Source organism: Canis lupus, chromosome 5 (assembly GCF_003254725.2).
Source record: "Canis lupus dingo isolate Sandy chromosome 5, ASM325472v2, whole genome shotgun sequence".
In the NCBI taxonomy this organism is placed as follows: Eukaryota; Metazoa; Chordata; class Mammalia; order Carnivora; family Canidae; genus Canis; species Canis lupus.
This window is the reverse complement of record NC_064247.1, coordinates 39,392,218-39,407,903: the sequence shown is the minus strand read 5'-3', so window position 1 is coordinate 39,407,903 and position 15,686 is coordinate 39,392,218. Positions and strand designations below refer to the sequence as shown.

Sequence of the window (15,686 nt, the reverse complement as noted above, 5' to 3'; positions counted from 1 at the left end):
GTTTGAAGATTGACTTCCACCTCCAACCAACCCATACTCAACCTCAAGTCAAGAAATCCAGTTTTACAAGGCAGAAAGAAAAATAGGCTAAGAGAAATAATAAATAAAACCATTTTTTCCCAAAACACAAAAGTGGACCTACAAAGACTGACTTAAGACATTTTTTTTAAAAAAAGATTTTATTCATTCATTCATGAGAGACATACACACACAGAGAGAGAGAGGCAGATACACAGGCAGAGGGAGAAGCAGGCTTCATGCAATGAACCCAACATGGGACTCAATCCCGGAACTGCAGGATATGCCCTGGGCGGAAGGCAGGTGCCACACCGCTGAGCCACCCAAGGATCCCCAAGACATTTTCAGTTTCAAAGAACTATAGTAGTCACTTTCTGCATCTTTAAAATGAATTAAGAATGACCTGAGTTATCATTTCTTTTTAAATTTGCAAAGATTGGGGCACCTGGGTAGCTCAGCATCTGCCTTTGGCTCAGGCCATGGTCCCAGTGTCCTGGGATTGAGTCCTGCATCGGGCTCCCCATAAGGAGCCTGCTTCTCCCTCTGCCTCTGTCTCTGTATCTCTCATAATAAATAAATAAAATCTTAAAATAAATTTGTAAAGATTAATAAACTCCTCCCTGGCAATATGCTATATAGATAATGCTAGCCAAATATGTTTAACACCAAACTGCAATAAACATCTTTTAAAATTGTATAATCAGAATAACCAACGCTATTTAAAATATTCAGCTTGATCTCAACTATGTAAGAATAATGCATGAAGAAAAAGAAAAAAAAAAGTGAATAAGCCAAAACTCCACTATGATCTCTGAGACCTGGGTCTGTGATGTTTACACTTTCTTCTACTTTTCTGCATTTTCCAAGTAGACAAGTAGAAGGATCTATGTATACATAGGAGTTTGGTGTAGGAATAAATTCCGCAGTGGCTGTCCGCATCCCCAGGTTCTAACTTTGGTTTGGCTACTTTGGAAATACATCCATCGGCAAATCACTTGAACACAAGCTATTAGCAAACGACGCTTACCACACTGTTTTCTCATTCCACCTCTAACATTATGCAGGTATCTTTCTACAGGCCAACACTTCTCCAAAGTCGTAATTTCCGAGATACTTTTTTTTTTTTTTTTTCTGGATAGTGTGACTCTCCCCTACCCTCCCCCCCCCAACCCCGTCTTCCCAAGACTTGAGAAATTTCACTTGTGGGTGGATCCTAAGCCAGCTTTGTGGTTGTAAAATAATGAAAGGGGTCCACGTTCTTGCTGAGAACTTCAACGCCCTGGACCCGTCCGGCATCTCCCAATGACAGCAATGATGCCATTATTCCGTCCAGGGGAGACGAGCGATTTAAAAGTGATTCTCTGACATGCTATAAAAAGAGGCAGGGGGGAAACAAAAAAGCTGCCTGCGTTACCGAAGGACAGGCGCTCATCCACCTGTCGGGTCACCAAGTGTGAAGCCATCCCTGCCGGTTCAGACGCCGGGACGGACTCTCCTCCCTCCAGCCTCGCCCCCTTCCCCTAAGTGCGCACCGGGGCACCCCCCTCCCTCCATCCCAGGCGCGGGACCGGGAAGAGGCAGGCCAGGGGCCAGCCGGCGCTGGTCGACCCCTCCTAGGCGGGGGCCCCGCTCCCGAGGCTCCCCGACCCCAGCGCCGCGCCGCCGCCGAGCGCGCCGACCGCCCGGGAGCCAGGCCAGGGCGAGACCCCGCCGCCGGCCAGGCAGGAGGCCCAGCCCCAGTCGCCTCTCGGGTGGGCGTGTCGGCTCGGGGGCCGAGGCGCTGCAGGGAACGGCCACGCCCCGGACGCCGCCAGGAGCCCAGCGCCGTGGGAGGGGCGGCGGGGAACCGGGGCCTGGCGCCGGGGGCCACGAGTACCTGGCTGCCGAACTGAGGACAACTGAGGGCACTCGCAGAGCAGGGCGGGAACGCTTCCAGCGATGGCGCCGGCTTGGCGGGGCTGGCCTCCAGGCAAGCCAGTGCGCCTGCGCAGCCGGGGCGGCCGAACTACAGCGCCCAGAATCCTCAGCGCGGAGTTTTTTTTTTTTTTTTCCTTTTTCATTTCTTCTTTTTTTCTCCCTTTTTGTCTGCATTTAAGAGGGAATTGGCTGTGTTTATCGACAATTTGGGCGACCTAAAAAATCCAATCAAGTTGACAAACTTGTATGGAGAGGCAACATTTATATATCAAGCACTAGCATGAGGTAGGAGCAGCGCAAAGAAGGATGACACTATCCCTTGACACTGAACATTTCAGTGTGAGTACATAAATAAAGTCATTGACAGAAGATACAGGCTGTCTGTAAATTATCTAAAGTCTCGGATGCCAGTAGACCTGGTTAGAGCGTGTGCACACTTATGCGGGTCTTTCAAGTTCTTGACTGAAAAATCAATAATGCTTTCATGATAATCTCTGGTTGTTTTTTTTTTTTTTTTTTAAGACTTCATTTATTTATTAGTGAGAGACACACGCAGAGACATGGGCAGAGGGAGAAGCAGGCCCCACGCAGGGAACCCGACGCGGGACTCGATCCCATGACTCAGGATCATGCCCTAGGCCAAAGGCAGATGCCCAACCACTGAGCCACCCAGGCGTCCCAATCTCTGGGGTTTTGAACTAGAAGTTTCTTCCCTCAGCTCATCCAGATTAAAACATAATTAATATTTATATTAATTTATACTGATATTTTAATATGTTGTTTATATTGATATTTATTATCTTATTACATATTATAAAGCATATTTTCCTTTGCCTCAATTCCCTGATATTTATTTATTTATTTTAAATTTATTTTATTATTATTATTATTATTATTTTTTAATTCCAGGTTTTAATATCCAGACCATACTTTCCATAGTGAAACAGACTCTGTAAGGGCTCTAGGGCAGTTTCCCCTCAATGAAACCATTTCCTCCCTAACCCACTCCTACTCTGTGTGCCTTGGATTGTCTGCTGCTGTAATTGTGTATGAGACCCACATTGAGTGAGCCCCCTACCTGTGGCTACCACTAGCCAGGACCCCGCTATGGGGAGGCGACCTGCCCACACTCTTGCCCACCGTGTGCTTTGTCATTGGCTGGAGAAGGGTCTTGGTGTGAAGGTAGGGGTGGCTGGCTCCCTGCACCCCTCACCTCCTGCACGTACATAGTCTGTGAGACACATACAGAAAAGGGCCAGTTTCCTGGGCAGGGGACCCCAAGGAGGAAAGATAAAGAGCCAGTCCTCACTCATCCCACCTCTCTCCAGCCGCTGAGCTCAAGGAAGCTGTCATCACCATCTTCTACCATCTCCTTGGCAAACTCCAAGTCTTCCTACCTTGTTCACACTGTTCCTCTGCAGACTCTCTTTGTATGATTTGGGAGGAAAGCTCAGTGAAACTGAGCATTGTCAAACTGGGCTCTTGGGATTATAAAGAGCCAGTGGATACCTTTAAAGGAGAAAGTATTACATAACCCAGTGACTCCTGAACTATGAAAGGAAAATAATATGTTGGGTTTCAAACTACTAGAGATAACAAATATATCTGAAACAACAAAAGGAACCCCACCCCACTAGATTAGATTAAGAGCAGATTCAACACTGCAAAAGAATCATGTATTCAAAGATGCAGAAATAAAAACTGTTCGAAATGAAAAACAGGGAGAAAAAAAGAATGACTGAACAGAGCAACAGTGAGTTATGGAACAATATGAAGTAGCCTAATTATGTGTAGCTAAAATCCTAGAAGGAGGGGAGAGAGTGAGGAAGTAGAAAAATATTTGAGGAAATAACTAAATACTTCCAATTTTTAAAAAGATTTTATTTTATTTATTCATGAGACACACATGAAAGGAGAGAGAGAGAGAGGCAGAGACACAGGCAGAGGGAGAAGCAGGCTCTATGCAGGGAGCCTGACGTGGGATTCGATCCCGGGTCTCCAGGATCAAGCCCTGGACTGAAGGTGGCGCTAAACTGCTGAACCACCCGAGCTGCCCCAATACTTCCAAATTTGATGAAAATTATAAATCCACAGATCTAAAAAGCTCAGTGAAATTCAAAGAAAACACATAAAGAAAATTACACCAAGGCACATCACAATCATGTTGCTACAAATCAGTAATAAAGGAAAATCTTAAAAACAGCTAGAGGAACAAAGATATCTGTTTATTGCGTTCAAAGATAATTTATCAAAAAAAGAAAGAAAGAAAGCCAGAGGACAATGGAGCACTTTTAAAGTACTGAAAGAAAAAAAAACCTGTCAGCCCAGAAATTTATACCCACCAAGATATTGTCATAAATGATAGTGGGGTGAGATGGAAAAGGCACACTTCTTTCTGTATCTCCCACTAATTACAGCTAAAAGCTCTTGATGTTATATATGTAATACAAATTGAGAAGGCATATTAAGGTTAGACAGAAAGCAGCCCAGCTAGGGATCTTGCAACCTGAGGAAAGACACAGTTATAAGTTTTCTTCATTTTTGTTTTGCCTCATATACCCCAACCTGGGTGCTGGAGGAGCTGGCAACCCAATATGCTAATGGGCAAAAAAAAAAAAAAAAAAAAAAAAAAAAAAAAGAAAGAAAGAAAGAAAGAAAGACAAAACGCAAGCTCTGAGGAAGCCTGTCTTTCTCCAACCAAAACACACCACCAGAGTGGTGTCAGGGAAGGTCTGCTAAAACACAAGATTCAGTTGAAAATCTAGAGTATCATAGTCCTCAAAGTGTCTCCAAATTTGACTAAAGACATAAATCTTCACATTCAAGAAGCTAAGAAAATGCTAACTAGGATAAACACGAAGATGTGCAGTCTAAGATGATAATCAAACTCCTGAAAACTAAAGATGAAAAAGAATCCTGGAAGCAGCAAAAGGAAAAGGACAACAGACCATCAGCAGAAAAACAATTCGAATGACAGCAGACTTCTCTTAAAAAACTGTGGAGGCCAGGGGCACCTGGGTGGCTCAGTGGTTGAGCATCTGCCTTTGGCTTGGGTCATGATCTTGGGATCGAGTCCCACATCAGGCTCCTGGCCTGCTTCTCCCTCTGCCTATGTCTCTGCCTGTGTCTCTCATAAATAAATAAGTGAAATCTTTAAAAAGAAAAGAAACTGTGGAGGCCAGAAGGAGCTGAAACAAAATTTTTCAAGTGATGAAAGTAACTGTAAACCCAGAATTTGAATTTAATCTGTGACAATGCAATGAAAATTCTTCCCATCATGTTTCTACCCTTGTACTGCAACTTAAAGGTACATCGGAATGAGAAAAATACATTGATAGGCATTAGATTTTCATGGTGGAATGTATCAGGCCATGGGGATGCATTTTCCCCCCCTGGATTCTGTAGAAAAATACATACTTTTTTTGTGCCATACAAATCAGTTATACTTGAAAGTCAGTTTTCTTCATCCTAGTTCCATAGGAAAAAGAAATTTCTGCATTAGCTCAAAATTAGGTATTCAAAAAGTAGTGAATTATCAGGTTTCATTTTCATAAGTATTTCACCACCTTTATTGAGTGATGGTGTCATCATAAACCCAGCATATTTTTTTCTTAAGATTTTATTTATTTATTCATGAGAGATACAGAGAGAGAGACAGAGACACAGGCAGAGGGAGAAGCAGGCCCCATGCAGGGAGCCCAATGTGGTTGCGTGGTTCCGGGAGATCCCAGAACTCCAGAATCATGACCTGAGCTGAAGGAAGACACTCAACCACTGAGCCAGCCAGGTACCCCAACCCCAGCATATTCTTAAGAATATTTCACTTAATCAGAGCTATAGAAAAGCAACCTGGTCATCATCTTAATGTTCCCCCAAATGGAATTTTTGACAACTTAAAAAAGATGGTTCTATGATATCAGTACTTTTTAAAGTCTACCTTTAAACATTGAAAAAAAAATTGCATTACCTTTAAATGTACAATGTAAAATTTTCAAAGGTACACTTTAAAAAGTACTGTACTGTACATTTAAGACTTTACAATTCTGGAAATTATTTCCACATGATTGTTACCAGCATTAAAAACATCATAGAAATTCCTTTTGTGTTCTAACAGAACTCATTGGAAAAAGTAATGTGGCAATCCTTAGCTACCATTCTTTTTTAGAGTATTTCTTTACTTTTGTTAATGACATACATGTATATATACCATGTCCAACATTCTTTATGCATATCCAATGACTTGTTTCTAACTCTTTCATATAGCACCAGGATTTCAGGAGTAAGAGAGTTAGAAAAAAAAGTATTTATTTATTCAAAAGCTTTTGAGAGAGAACGAGAGAGAGCACGATGGGGGAGGAGACAGAGAAGTAGGCTCCCCGCTGAGCAAGGAACCCAATGCGGGGCTCAATCTCAGGAACCTGGGATCATGACCTGAGCTGAAGGCAGATACTTAACTGACTGAGCCACCCAGGTACCTCTGAAAGTTTTATTTTATTATTATTTTTTAAAGATTTTATTTACTCATGACAGGCACAGAGAGGCAGACACATAGGCAGAGGGAGAAGGCTCCCTGAGGGGAGCCAGATGTGGGACTCAATTCCAGGATACTGGGATCACAACCTGAGCCAAAGGCAGATAGTCAACCACTGAGCCACCCTGGTGCCCCCTGAAAAATTATTTTTAAAAATCTTTACTTTGACTGAAATTGGAATTTAAAAAAAATTATTTTTATTTACAGATTGTTTTCTTACTCAGCCTTGTTGTTCTTGAACTTAAATGAACAGAACTCTTGAATATAATAAAAAATAATCTCTAAGAATTCCATATTTTCATATAAGGTTAGAATGAGATCATTTTAAGTTACATTAGCTCTTGGCCTAATGCAAACTGCAGCTGCATTTAGGCATAATGTAACAAAAAAAATCTTTTTTTTTTAACAAAAATAATCTGTGTGCAGCATTACCATGATGTTCAAGTATTGTCTTAATATGGATCTAAGAGTTTAAAGAAGGCAATACTGAAGATGATTTTAAATGAATCTTCTTTTTAAAACAGTACACACAATATAAACATTTTAAAATTTTTTTTATTTATTTATGATAGTCATACAGAGAGAGAGAGAGAGAGAGAGGCAGAGACACAGGCAGAGGGAGAAGCAGGCTCCATGCACCGAGAGCCCGACATGGGATTCGATCCCGGGTCTCCAGGATCGCGCCCTGGGCCAAAGGCAGGCGCCAAACCGCTGCGCCACCCAGGGATCCCACATTATAAACATTTTGAAAATGAAATACAAGTTTTCATCTTCAAATGTGTCTATATATTTCATAAATTTATCTTCATGTATTGAGCTTTTGTTCTAGATGGAAGAATATGAAAAAATCTTTAGACTTAGTGCTTTGTCCAGTCTTTATCTTCCTCAGAGTAGACATTATTTTGACTTTTTAATTTTTGCTTGAAAGCTATTTTAGATATCACTGTTTTTTTTTTTTTAAAAGATGTTATTTATTTGAGAAAGAGAGAGCATGAGTCGGGAGGGGCAGAAGGAGAGGGGGAAGCAGATGCTCCTGCTTGAGCATGGAGCCAGTCAGGTGCCTCCCCATCTGTATAATGAGATTAAAACATATATATATGGCCCAGAATAAACATGTTATATCTCTTGTTTCTAGGTGGCAAGATTTAGATTGTTTACTTAACATTTTTCTCTATTTTTACACTTATTACAATAAGAATGTTATTTCTACAATAAAACACAAGGCTATTTTAATTTTTATAAAGACTTGGAATAAACAAAAATTACAAAGTGATATTAGGGGACACCTGGTGGCTCAGTGGTTGAGAATCCGCCTTTGGCTCAGGGCGTGATCCCAGATTTCCAGGATCAAGTCCCATATCAGTTCCTTGCATGGGGCCTGCTTCTCCTCCCTCTGCCTGTGTCTCTGCCTCTCTCTCCATGTCTCCCATGAATAAATAAAATCTTAAAAAAATAAAGTGATTATTAGGGTGGTTGGGTTTCTTTTTTCTATCTTCCTTAGAATCTAGCAATATAATTATATAGATTTTAGAAGATAAAATTAATTTTTTAAAATTTTGCATTTTATTTTCTTTCTATATGTTAGATTATCTACTAGTTTTTATTTTTCAAATTAATGTAATTCTTTAAGAGATTGATGAACCAAAGACTTTTATTTTAATTCTCAATTTTGAAGTTGAATACTTACTTCCACAGTTCACTCTGCTACATTTGTTGTACTAAAAAATTGATTTCCGAAACATTTTTGGTATTCAGTGAAAATCTAAAGAATGATATTAGGAAAAAAATCCCATGTCAATTATGGTTAATGCATTTTTTTTAATTCTTTTTTTTTTTTTATGATAGGCACACAGTGAGAGAGAGAGAGGCAGAGACACAGGCAGAGGGAGAAGCAGGTTCCATGCACCGGGAGCCTGACGTGGGATTCGATCCAGGGTCTCCAGGATCGCTCCCTGGGCCAAAGGCAGGCACTAAACCACTGTGCCACCCAGGGATCCCTGGTTAATCTATTAACTCTAAAATTTCTGGTAAGCCATAAAACTGGATATATAATTAATTTCCCATCTTTGTTATAGTTGTAAGTTTCACTCTCCAGAATTTTTAAAAAAGATTTTATTTATGAGAGATACAGAGAGAGAAGCAGAGACATAGGCAGAGGGAGAGGCAGGCTCCCTATATGGGACTTGACCCCAGGACCCCAGGATCATGACCTGAGCCAAAGGCTGATGCTCAACCACTGAGCCACCCAGGTGCCCCATCTCCAGAATTTTTTTTTTGATGAATATGAGTTGTAAATAATTACTGAAGATTTACCTTCCCATGGTAATTAAATGTACAGAATATATGTTAGCATGTATTCTCTGGGAACGGACATTGTATGACATCTTGTATTCTTTACATTCATACTCTTTGCTATGTTTGCTGATATATGGTAAGGCTTGAGCTACATCTGAAAGCTTTTTCACATTCATTTATAAGATTTTCCTCTAGTATGTACTCTATAATGTAAAGTCAGAATTACTCCTGAAGGTGTTCCCACATTCCTTTCATGCATATGGCTTCTCACTGATATGAACTCTCCAACAAACATAAGCTGTAATACACTGATAAAACTTTCCTGATATTCCTTCTCTTCACTGTGTTCTCAAATGCACAGCAAGGTAAGAACCTCTTCTGAAGGCCTTTCCACATTCATCACATTTGTGGGGTGTCTCTTGTTTGAATTCTCTGATATTCTATATCATTTGGCTGAATGCACTTCCCATAGTCATTACATATAAGTGGTTTCTCCTGCATTTGTATTATTTTTTTTAAATTTTTATTTATTTATGATAGTCACAGAGAGAGAGAGAGAGAGAGAGGCAGAGACACAGGCAGAGGGAGAAGCAGGCTCCATGCACCGGGAGCCCGACGTGGGATTCGATCCCAGGTCTCCAGGATCGCACCCTGGGCCAAAGGCAGGCGCCAAACTGCTGCGCCACCCAGGGATCCCTGCATTTGTATTATTTGATGGGCATTGAGGCCTGAATTAGCAGGGAAGACTATCACATTTATTACATTTGTAAGGTTTCTCACTGGTATGAGATAATTTATGCAGACTGAGCTGAGACATGTTAGTGAGAGATTTCCTACATTCATTATATTTATGGTTTTTCTTCATTATGGGTCTTCTGATGTACAATTACTCCTGAAAGATTTCCCACAATAGGTTCATTTACATGGTTTCAATCCAGTGTGAACTTTCGCATGTTCTGTGAGACTTACCATTTGAGTGAATGCTTTCTTACATTCAGTACATTGGTGTGTATGGTTTCTCCCAGTACAAATTCTGTGGTGAAAAATTAGGTATGATTTTAGCCTGAATGATTCCTTGCATTCATTTTAGCCTTATGGTTTCTCTTCTGTATGAATTTGATTATGAATAATAAGAGATGAGGAATACAAGAAAGCGTTTCCAGCCTGAATGATTCCTTGCATTCATTTTAGCCTTATGGTTTCTCTTCTGTATGAATTTGATTATGAATAATAAGAGATGAGGAATACAAGAAAGCGTTTCCACATCCACTGCATTTATATGGTTTTTCTCTAGTATGAATTCTTTGACGTACAGTAAGTCTTGATTTATTTCTAAAGGCTCTCCCACATTCATTACATTTATATGGCTTCTCCTTTGTATGGATTCTCTGATGTTCTATTAAGTTTTCTGTACAACAAAATGACTTACCATATTCATTACATTCATAGAGTTTCTCTCCAGTGTGCACTCTAACATGCAGAGCAAGGTTTGAGTTACTCCTGAAGACTTTCCCACATTGTTACATCTATTGGGTTTCTCTCCAGTATGAATTCTCTGATGTATTGTAAAATCTGGGATACTCCTGAATGCTTTCCCACATTCACTACATTTATAATGGCCTTTCTTCAGAATGGGTCCACATGCACAGTAAGGTATGAATTATTATTGAAAGTTTTTCCACAATCACTACTTTTGTAGGGCTTCTCTCCAATGTGAATTCTTTGATGCTTGATAAGTTTTGAGGTTTGACTGAAGGCTTTAACACATTCATGAGGTATATAAGGTTTCTCTCCATTATCAATTCTCAGATGTTGGGTAAGGTATGCACATCAGCTGAAGGCTTTTCCGCAGTGTACTGATAAGGGTTGTTTTCAGCATGAATTTGCTGATATGCAATTACTGTTGAAGAAACAGTGACGGTTTCCCCACATTCATTACATTTATAGGGTTTTCTTATATTGATTAAGGTATGCTGGTTGACTGACAACTTTCCCACTTTTATCACATTCATATGGTTTCTCTTTAGTATGCATTCTCTGGTGTTGAGTAAGTGATAACCTAAAACTAATTCCACATGTATTATATTTTTAAGATTCCTCTTTACCATTAATTATCTATTTTAAGTCTAGGCCTGTTCCATATCTCTGCTACCTTTAGTAGTCTTGAAAATTGTCTTGCCCAAGTAGATTCCTGATTGAATAATTAGCTTAGAGTTTTCTTTACAACTTTGTCCACATAGATCGCTTTTGTGATGACTGTCTTCTGTAACAATTCTCTGTTCCTGGGATCCCTGGGTGGCGCAGCGGTTTAGCGCCTGCCTTTGGCCCAGGGCGCGATCCTGGAGACCGGGGATCGAATCCCACGTCAGGATCCCGGTGCATGGAGCCTGCTTCTCCCTCTGCCTGTGTCTCTGCCTCTCTCTCTCTCTCTCTGTGTGACTAACATAAAAAAAAAAAAAAAAAGTCTTTAAAAAAAAAAAAAGAATTCTCTGTTCCTGAGAGAGAATAGACTTCAACAAGAAGTAACTTTCTCCAGTGAGAGTATTTTTTTCCATGGGTGATTATTCTTCCATTTAAATTTTCTCAACTATTTTTAAAACATTTATTTATTTATTTATTTATTTATTTATTTATTCATTCATTCATTCATTCATTAGAGACACAGAGAGAGGCAGAGACAAAGGCAGAGGGAGAAGCAGGCTCCATACAGGGAGCCCAGTGGGGGACTTGACCCCCTGACCCCAAGATCACACCCTGGGCAGAAGGCAGAGGCTCACCTGCTGAGCCACCCAGCATCCCTAAATTTTCTCAACTATTTTGTCTCAATTATCTGTTATCTCTTTTCTGCGATTCTCTTAAAATAGAGTTCCATGGGTCATTTTTAATGAATCTTCCTATTATGGTCCCCTAGCAAGTTTCTTCTTCACAAGTATCTGTTGTAGGAACAGGTTGCTTAGTTTGGGGGTTGATCTTCCAGCCTGAAAGAGATGGAAAAAGCAGATTATTTCCAATGCAAAGGGGAAAGTTAACTGCTGTAGTGTAAATATGATCATGAAAATGAAAAGGATCAGCTTTCTACTACACAGTTATTATTAAAATGACTTCCAATCATCTGTTTAAAGCATAGAAACATCACAATGAATTTTTATTTTATTAGCTTTTCTCCCACATCCACCTACACATGGAATATAATATAGCCACAAAATATTTTTAAAAGACCTAAATATTATACTAGATATTTTAAGGTTTAAAAAATAAGATAAAAGCAATATATGAAGGTATATAAAATATAATTCCATTTCTTTAAAACAATGACCATTGTCCCCACATGTGAATATTTATGTACATATATATGTGTGTATTTGATTACAGGAAAAATTTGTCATCATGAAGGGCTACATATGAGTCATAAAGAAAATGACAGAAGAGAGAAAAACAAAAAAGATGGAAGAGCTACATACGGGTTAAAAAAAAGAAGATGGGAAAGACTAGCATTTCTCTCATCCCCTAACAGGAGAGATCATTAAAAGGATTCATTCGTTCACCAAATATTTGTTTATTGAGTGCCCACTATATGCCAGACAGTCTAAGTGTTAGGGATAGGTCAATGAACAAAATGAATAAAGATCTTGCTCTCATGAGCTTACATTCTAGTGAAGGGAGTTCAAAAACAAATGTACAAACAAGAATATATCTAGTATGGCAGAAGGTGATAAGCACTATGGAGAAAAATAAAGAAGGAGAAGAGAATATGGAGTGGTGGGGAGGCTTAAGAGTTGGCAATTTGAAACAAAATCATCAGGGGAGGCCTGAGAAGGTAACCCTGAAGCAGAGACCCAGAGGAAGTGAGGAAGCCAACAAGAATATATTGGTGGGAAAGAGTGCTGCAGGCAGAAGGAACAAAATGCCTGGAAATATGTTCCTGCTTGGCACTTAATATGAGTAGCAGTAGAGATAGAAAAAGTTTGAAGAAAAATGAGCATTCTGAGAAAGCAGTCTGAGGGAAGGGCTTGTGCAAAAGCAGTAAATGAAGGCAGTGAAGACAAAGCAGCAGCAGAAGCTGAAAGTATAAGTTAATGATATATTATGGGAAAGAAATGGCTGAAAGAACAGGGGCTAGGGGTATAAACCAACTTACACCTTCCAAATGAGTATTTGGTGAAGCACCTCTTACTCCACAGTCTGGATGCTATGAAGGCCCCCATTTCTAGTAGGAGAAGGAAGAACTGACCAGCGGCTCGGGATGTAGAAACTTCAAGGAAAGTATGAGAAAATTTGGAGAGTGAGGCACTTGAGATAAAAGATACAGGGCCTGGGCAGCTCAGCGGTTTAGCGCTGCCTGCGGCCCAGGGCATGATCCTGGAGACCTGGGACTGAGTCGGGCTCCCTCCATGGAGCCTGCTTCTCCCTCTGCCTGTGTCTCTGCCTCTCTCTCTCTCTCTCTGTGCCTCTCATGAATAAATAAATATAATCTTTTTTTTTTTTTAAAGATACAAGTGAATAGAGAAAACTAATACAGATTACAGTAGAAGGGCCTTTAAAATTAGGCAAGGACAATTCCTGGGCAAGGAAACAATATGATGTGATGTGTGCCAGACTGGAGTAAGGCAGCACCACAACCAGTGAGAGTGAGACCCATAAAGAGCTGATGCAATAAGGTAGGCAAGAAAAAAAAAAAGGAAAGCCTAGAGATAAAAGTAAGGCGGAATCCAAGAAACATGGTTAAGGAAAATACAAAGAGGTTAATGAACAGAGTAAATTCAGGCAAGAATGGAATGAGGTAAAAGCTGCCATAGGGGGCACCTCGTGGCTCAGTGGCTGAGCGTCTGCCTTTGCCTCAGGTCGTCATCCTGGGATCCTGGGATAGAGCCCCACATCTGGCTCCAGCCTGCAGCTGGCTCCTCGCTCAATGGGGAGCCTGCTTCCTCCTGTCCCTCTGCCTGCTGCTTCCCCTGCTTGTGCTCTGTGTCAAAAAAAGTAGATAAAATCTTTTAAAAAAAGAGTGCCATGGTTTCCTCTAGCTTTGAGGAATGAAACAAAAGTGTTACCTCTGACAAAAGGGGAAACTGAGGTTGAAGCCATGTGTCTCCTGCTTTCTTTCTCTGGGAAGGAAGGAGAACAAATGAAAGGAAGAGGATATGTTTAATAAAACCATGTTTAAATATTTTGAGTTTGAAGGAATAGTGAGAAATGAAATGGAGGTGCTTAATAGAGAGTGTCATTGAGGCAAAGAGAAAAGAACTGGACTCTGGTGTCCTCAACACAGAAAGGCCAATTAAAACTCACTGAATAGATGAGCTTAGTAAGTGTCTTTAGGAAGGCAGTGTGATGTGGCTGTTACAAGTATGAACTCTAGGTCCAAATTATCTATTATCTGTGTTTAAATCTCATCTCTGGCTTTATCTGGCAAGTTAAATCTTTTGTGGCACAATTTTTTTTTTTTTGTCAATAAAATGACATGCTGTAAGAGAGTTGCTATGAGAATTAAAATAGTTAATAGTATATAAAATGCTATCTGGGGGAGCCTGGGTGGCTCAGAGGGTTAAGCATACTACTCTTGATTTCATCTTCAGTCATGATCTCAGGGTCATGAGATTGAACCCCATATCAGGCTCCATGTGGACCTGCTTAAGATTCTTTCCCTCCCTATCCCTTTGCCTCTCCCCTCCCTACCATGCACATTCTCTCTCTCTCTCTCTAAAAAAAAATGCTATCTGAATATTTATTAATACTATTATTAGGACAGAGTGAGTGGCCAGTGGGCTTGGGAGCCACATGTAAGAAAGGGCTGGGAAGAGGAAAAAATAGAAAGGAAAAACACTTAAAAGGAGGAAATGAGCAAGACTAGTAAAGTGTTTCAAGAATGCATATATAATGTAAATATCCAACAACTGGAGAACTAAATTATAGTATGTATGAAATTGTAATGACTTAAAAAAATAGAAAAATATTTAGTCACTCACGAAATTGTGTTATATAAAGTGAAAAAAACCTACAAATTTCAAAAATTAAAGGTGTGCTCCCATACTTTATATCACCTTTTATTAAATAGAAATTTATTCCTATATCTCTGTATATAAGATATGTATCATCCATGCTTTTGTGCATAGAAAAAAAGTACAAAAATATATACACTATATATTATCAAAGTAGTTATTGCTGAGCTGAGGATTTTTCAATGAGTTAAAAATTTATTTGTGGGGGGCAGCCCCCGTGGCGCAGCGGTTTAGCGCCACCTGCAACCTGGGGTGTGATCCTGGAGACCTGGGATCAGTCCCACGTCAGGCTCCCTGCATGGAGTCTGCTTCTCCCTCTGCCTGTGTCTCTGCCTCTCTCTCTGTGTGTCTCTCATGAATAAATAAATAAAATCTTTAAAAAAATTTTATTGGGGATCCCTGGGTGGCTCAGCAGTTTAGTGCCTGCCTTTGACCCAGGGCATGATCCTGGAGTCCCAGGATCGAGTCCCACGTCAGGCTCCCGGCATGGAGCCTGCTTCTCCCTCTGCCTGCGTCTCTGCCTCTCTCTCTCTCTATGTCTATCATAAATAAATAAGTAAATAAAAAATAAATAAATAATAAATATTTTTAAAAAATTTATTTGTGGGGACACCTGGGTGGCTCAGTGGTTGAGCATATACCTTTGGCCCAGGGAGTGATCCTGGGATCCAGGATGGAGTCCCACATTGGGCTCCCTGTATGGAGCCTGCTTCTCTCTCTGCCTATGTCTCTGCCTCACTCTGTGTCTCTCATGAATAAATAAAATCTTTAAAAAAATTATTTGCATTTGTATAATCAGATAAAAGTAATTAAAAAGAGAAGGGAAAATGAAACACAGTAGTCAAGGTTGGTAAAAACTTGAAGGAGTAAAGCTCAATGGCTCTTGGTTGAAAAGTCATGACTTTTAAGACAGAGGAGTTTTAGAACAG

At 40.2% G+C, this 15,686-nt stretch overlaps 2 protein-coding genes across 4 annotated transcripts in view; both read right to left on the bottom strand.

The window, feature by feature from the left end:
- The window catches only part of ZNF624 (zinc finger protein 624), a 40,585-nt gene extending 38,593 nt beyond the window's left edge, over positions 1 to 1,992 (bottom strand). For all 3 annotated transcript variants that reach the window (XR_004815698.1, XR_004815699.1, XM_025428277.2), the window contains exon 1: positions 1,895 to 1,992. The gene's annotated coding sequence lies outside the window, so the exon portion shown is untranslated. The remainder of the gene's footprint in view (positions 1 to 1,894) is intronic.
- Positions 1,993 to 11,351: 9,359 nt separating this feature from the next.
- Positions 11,352 to 15,686, bottom strand: part of ZNF286A (zinc finger protein 286A) — a 78,645-nt gene continuing 74,310 nt past the window's right edge. Inside the window, exon 7 of the mRNA XM_049110242.1 lies at positions 11,352 to 11,739. The gene's annotated coding sequence lies outside the window, so the exon portion shown is untranslated. The remainder of the gene's footprint in view (positions 11,740 to 15,686) is intronic.